Source organism: Salmo salar, chromosome ssa15 (genome assembly GCF_905237065.1).
Source record: "Salmo salar chromosome ssa15, Ssal_v3.1, whole genome shotgun sequence".
NCBI classification, from domain to species: domain Eukaryota; kingdom Metazoa; phylum Chordata; class Actinopteri; order Salmoniformes; family Salmonidae; genus Salmo; species Salmo salar.
The window spans coordinates 54,230,973-54,236,972 of NC_059456.1; the positions used below are offsets into that span (position 1 = coordinate 54,230,973).

At 44.3% G+C, this 6,000-nt stretch overlaps 1 protein-coding gene across 5 annotated transcripts in view; it reads right to left on the bottom strand.

Moving 5' to 3' along the window:
* Positions 1–4,765, bottom strand: part of LOC106571557 (1-phosphatidylinositol 4,5-bisphosphate phosphodiesterase beta-4) — a 131,946-nt gene extending 127,181 nt beyond the window's left edge. For 3 of the 5 annotated variants that reach the window (XR_006759203.1, XM_014144727.2, XM_014144720.2), the window contains exon 1: positions 4,555–4,765. The gene's annotated coding sequence lies outside the window, so the exon portion shown is untranslated. Of the gene's footprint in view, positions 1–4,548 lie in introns of all 5 variants that reach the window. The other 2 variants (XM_014144726.2, XM_014144721.2) reach the window with 2 other exon arrangements.
* Positions 4,766–6,000: the final 1,235 nt, after the last annotated feature.

Here is a 6,000-nt window from a genome sequence, read left to right on the forward strand (position 1 = left end):
TTCACAATTCCTGACATTTAATCCTAGTAAAAATTCCCTGTCTTAGGTCAGTTAGGATCACCACTTTATTTTAAGAATGTGAAATTTCAGAATAATAGGGTCAAACATTTCAGGTAACCTTCCACAAGCTTCCCACAATAAGTTGGGTGAATTTTGGCCCATTCCTCCTGACAGAGCTGGAGTAACTGAGTCAGGTTTGTAGGCCTCCTTGCTCGCACACGCTTTTTCAGTTCTGCCCACAAATGTTCTATAGGATTGAGGTCAGGGCTTTGTGATGGCCACTCCAATACTTTGACTTTGTTGTCCTTAAGCCATTTTGACACAACTTTGGAAGTATGCTTGGGGTCATTAGCCATTTGGAAGACCCATTTGTGCCCAAGCTTCAACTTCCTGACTGATGTCTTGATGTTGCTTCAATATATCCACATCATTTTCCTCCCTCATGATGCCATTTATTTTGTGAAGTGCACCAGTCCCTCCTGCTGCAAAGCACCCCCACAACATGATTCTGCCACTCCCGTGCTTCACGGTTGGGATGGTGTTCTTCAGCTTGCAAGCCTCCCCCTTTTTCCTCCACACATAACAATGGTCGTTATGGCCAAACAGTTCTATTTTTGTTTCATCAGACCAGAGGACATTTCTCCAAAAAGTACAATCTTTTTCCCCATGTGCAGTTGCAAACCGTAGTCTGGCTTTTTTAATGGCAGTTTTGGAGCAGTGACTTCTTCCTTGCTGAGCGGCCTTTCAGGTTATGTCGATATAGGACTCGTTTTACTGTGGATATAGATACTTTTGTACCTGTTTCTTCACAAGGTCCTTTGCTGTTGTTCTGGGATTTATTTGCACTTTTCAAAACCAAAGTACAGAACGTGCCTCCTTCCTGAGCGGTATGACGCTACGTGGTCCCATGGTGTTTATACTTGCGTACTATTGTTTGTACAGATGAACGTGGTACCTTCAGGAGTTTGGAAATTGCTCCCAAGGATGAACTAAACTTGTGGAGTTCGACAAATTTTTTTCTGAGGTCTTGGCTGATTTCTTTTCATTTTCCCATGATGTCAAGCAAAGAGGCACTGAGTTTGAAGGTAGGCCTTGAAATACATCTACAGGTACACCTCCAATTGACTCAAATGATGTCAATTAGCCTATCAGAAGCTTCTAAAGCCATGACATCATTTTCTGGAATTTTCCAAGCTGTTTAAAGGCACAGTCAACTTAGTGTATGTGAACTTCCGAACCACTGGAATTGTGATACAGTGAATTAAGTGAAATAATCTGTCTGTAAACAATTGTTGGAAAAATTACTTGTGTCATGCACAAAGTAGACGTCCTAACCGACTTGGCTAGGGTGAAATTTGTGGAGTGGTTGAAAAACAAGTTTTAATGACTCCAACCTAAGTGTATGTAAACTTCCAACTTCAACTGTACTTTTATTTACTGATAGTCAATACTGAAGGGAAGAAGTATGCAATTCATCTTTTGACTATTTTAACTTGGACATGGCTGCATTTGTCACCCATAGTAGACCTAGCTCATACAACAATAACTGTACTGGGGATACTGGATGCTGACTATCTTAGCTATTTATAAATTACATTTAAAACTAACAACAGACATAGCATTAACAACCATATCCACAAATGCATACAAAGCCCCCGGAGCTGCTGCTGGATTAATAAATAGAAATTAAATGTCCGCAAATGTTCACCCAGTTTGCTGCACCCGAATGTAGTCTTTAAGCTTGTGATACAGCAAAAAATGTTCAACAGTCTACAACCCGGAAAATGGACATAGAAGGACAGGAGAATTAGGTCCTCCATAGACATGCCTCTCCATCATCTGTCCTCTAAACGCAGTGTGTGTGTGTGTGTGTGTGTGTGTGTGTCCTCTACCACTAAGAGCCACACAGAAGGAGTCGTATCCTTCTATTTTTGCAGGCGGCAGGGTAAACGTTGTGATTCATAGGAATCCTCTGTTTGTTTTGCCTGTTTGGCTAAATGTCATTTGGGGGACTCTGATCAGTAATAGTACTGCTTTTAAATCTATGCCAATCTTCATTTCCAGTTTTACAGCACACCTGAACTTGACACTTGTGTCTTTAACTCTAGAATAAAGCTATTTTGGGCCTTTTTTTCCACATCGCTTTCCTTCGTCCGGTGTTTCTCAATCTTTTCGGAGCCAGGGACCAGCAGCAAGCTACTGTCAGCCAGCGACTGTCAGGCAACTACCATTTCCGCCTTGAAGATTAATGATTAAAACTAGCGATTTTAGCTGCCTAAACTGGTGTCCATTCCCTGGGACTCGTGTTGGTCGAGAAACACATACAAACACACAGCAACCTGATTCACAATGCAGCATCAGCCATTCCATTAACACAGCACAGTCAACATTCATTACGGAATCACTGCATCGTGTAATAAACGCCTTATATCACCTTTTAGGTAACAGGGCCCACAACCTGTCAAATATGCAGCAGCCATGTTTTACACAAGCACCATCGGAGTATCGGCCAATGAACAAACATCCTCAATCTGTATTTAGCATAAGCTTCCCCCTCAAACAATTACCATACCTTCTGGTCTGAATAAAACACCCACACACTAAGCTTCTTAACCCATCTCTCCTCATCAGAATCAGCGTTTGGCTACATTGTAGTTTCTATGCCATGCAGGTAAGGTAATTGATTTTGTGGAGGGAGGGAGGAAAGGTAGGGCAATGTTTGTCTCTGTAATCACCATAAAAGTGCTTATGGCACTGTCAACACTGACCTGCGTAGGGTTCTCACACAGCAGACATACAGTGGCAGGAGCTACTGACCTCAACACACGCAGTCACACAGACAGACATAAACTCTTCAATAGAGATCAGTTAGAGACCTAAAGACATTGCATTAAGTAGCTATTATTGTTACCGTCGTTTTACAGTACATTATTATTGTGGTAAATGAATGTTTTCTTTAGCCATTATAAACCCCTCAGATCCTATCTGTCTACCGAAAAGCATGTGACACGTAAACATACCGAATACCGCTTTCCTTCTTTATTCATCTGACAGTTTATTACTTCATTCATTCTAGTGACCAACAGCAACATATTCTCTATGCAAGGTCAATTCGACCATTCTAGGGTTAATGTCTCGGCTCGAAGCTAAGAAAGCTGGCACTTTATTGCGTGTCGACCGAGTCGTGGCCAAAGTGTCTCTATTCGCCCCCATCAGCTAAACGCCAACCTCAAACGCAGAGATTGTATTTTTTTTTTTTTAAGTGTCTCAAACACTTGTTGTTCCCTGTCAATGACCACACGCACATACAGGACAATGGCCCCGCGCGTGCACGCGAACAGGTGACGGTTCCGCGCACAGGTGTGTGTCCGTAATTCCCTTGAGGCCAAAAAAAGGTATCCTTGTATACACCTTTTTCCTCCCTAGCGTCAACATACAGAGTAACTGTTCATTTGTCAAATGCAAATGCAAGTAGTCTTTCTCAATCATATCAAAAAAAGCAAATGTGCAACATATGGGAAAACGGACTGATGCATTTCGCTGTCTGCTAATTCTTACAGATATCAGCCACGATAGCTCAAGAGAAGTAATTGGCTGGCCGTTATTTCTAGATTTTCTTCCCCTCTTGCATGCAACGGACGACGCGGAACGACGCACGGCAAAACCATTTTACACCGCTCATACAGCCCTTAAAAACATCACAACAATCGCTGACGTTAGCAAGCTAGCGTTAGCTGTCTAACATAAGCAGACATCGTTAGCCTGAGTTGTGATCTAGCCATTTCCACCCACATGTAAAAAAATAAAAATAATAAAAAGAGCAAGCTATTGTTCAATAAATCGTATGTTTGTTCATAGCTAGCAGCTGCCATGTTTTTTTCGAAACCCAAATCATGTAGAAGGGCTTAGCTACGTAACATCTAACAGTAGCTATAGCAAGTGCATCTGTCTCACGCCAGCAGCGCGCCTGTATACTTTTATGGGCAAGCAAGCTTGATATCCCTGGTACTGTCTGTCCCGTCAGCTAACGTTAGCAGCTAGCTGGCCGCTAGCTTGGCGAAGAAAACGTCGATTTGTCAAGTTTTGGACGGTGAAAAACAGCTGCATGGCTAGACGGCTAACGTTGCACACCATCTCGGACACCGTTCCGTTTCAGGAAAAAAAAAAAAAAAAACGGACGCGATGTATGAATGTGACAGCCATGCACGTGTTGTACGCGCATGTACACGAGCTATAATTCTTAGTTTTTTTTGTTGCATCAAACCAAAAAAAAGAACGCACATGATTTGCCCCGGTTTCTGCAATGTAGCAGCGGCGTTCCTATCGGGTGGTGCGAAAATTCGCTTGCAGACTGGCGGCTCTGCTAGAGATGGGAGTTGAAGAGTCTCACGGCTTTTCAACCACCAATATGAACAAGATCATGTTCTCTCTCTCCGAACCTAGAGACACCCACAGAAATGAACCATACAGCTGTGGTGCTCAGCAACACATCTCTAATGTCCCACTTTGCAGGCAATTTGAGGCAAAAAGACAGAAACATGTATATACCCTTACGTGAATTGGTGGTCGACGAGAACGGATTAAATCCGATGTGAAAAATGATGCTTGCAGAGGCTGGGCTGGGATTTTCTCTCTTGCTTCCAGCTGCTGTATCTCCCGCCCTCTCTCTGTCCCTCTCTCACACACACACTCTCTCTCTCTCTCTTCCCTTGTCTCTCTTTATCCCTCCCTTCCAATAAACCCGCTCCTCTTGTACCACTCGCCCTCCAGTGGAGATTAGCCGGATGCGGTTAGAGGAACTCCACTCTGGATGTGTGCGTGCGTGTTGGCGTGCATGCGTCTAGTGTACGTGCGTGCATGTGTGTGTGAGCCGCAGATGAATGGCAAGTTGTCATGGACAGTGAGGTATCGACTTCCCCTCCCTACAATGCAAACAGCAATGGTCTAGGTCTGCCGATCAACACACATGAGCGCGTTTCTTAGAATATAGCATAGCTGCCTAGGCTATGGAGTAAGGGAATATTATGTTATGAGTCCTCAACCCACTAACAGTAGGCTATAAACATCCACAAATACAAATGCAATGGTTTATTTGAGAGATCAGTAAATGTTCATGTTTGAGTAAGTAGAGCCCCTTCTAAATAGTCTTCTTCCTGAGACCATAGATAGCAGTGAGAGAAATGGACACATATTGTGTCTTTGTCAGTCAAATTATATAAATAGGCAAGACAGGAGGAGAATAGCAGGTGCATCTCTTCATAAATGTTCCCTGAGGCTGTGTGGTGGTCAGCCACAAAAATAATCAGCAAAAATTGGACAAAAGTAAAGCTCCGCAAAGCAAAGTGCCTGGATACAGCCCTTAGCTGTGGTACAGTGCATTCGGAAAGTATTCAGAACCCTTGACTTTCCCCACATTTCGTTACCTTACAGCCTTATTTTAAAATGGATTCAATAGTTTTTTTCCCCCTCAACAACCTACACACAATACCCCATAATCACTCTCGCCCTTTACCCGCGCTTCATTGAATTTCTTCACTTTGACATGAGGAGCACCGGTAAAGCGGTGCTCGTCCCTTTTGAATGTCAGCCATTTGACATTCGGTTGGTCCGCGTGGCGGGGTGGACCCGTTTCCGGCTTACCGACTGGCCGTCAGTCGCCTACGAGCCGTCTTGTGCTGCACACTATTTACCTGGAAGCAAGATCGCCATGGACTAGCGCTATTCGTCTAGGGTCCTCCAGCTGGGAAGGGCATCCGATTCCTGCTGCTTGACTCCGTCCGTCACCGCGAGAGACCTGAGCACCATCAACTTATTAAAGACAGGGTTTGAGAAATACACGTGTCTCTGGCGCCGGTACAGCATGGGTGAACATCACCACAGGCATCGCTGCCTGGGTACTTCACTCCCCGCACCGGAACACCAATGTAGGGCCACTGGGTCAGACGGGTCGGCTGGGTCTCGCACGGACGGGGCGCGGCTGGAGCTTGTCATTGAAACGGG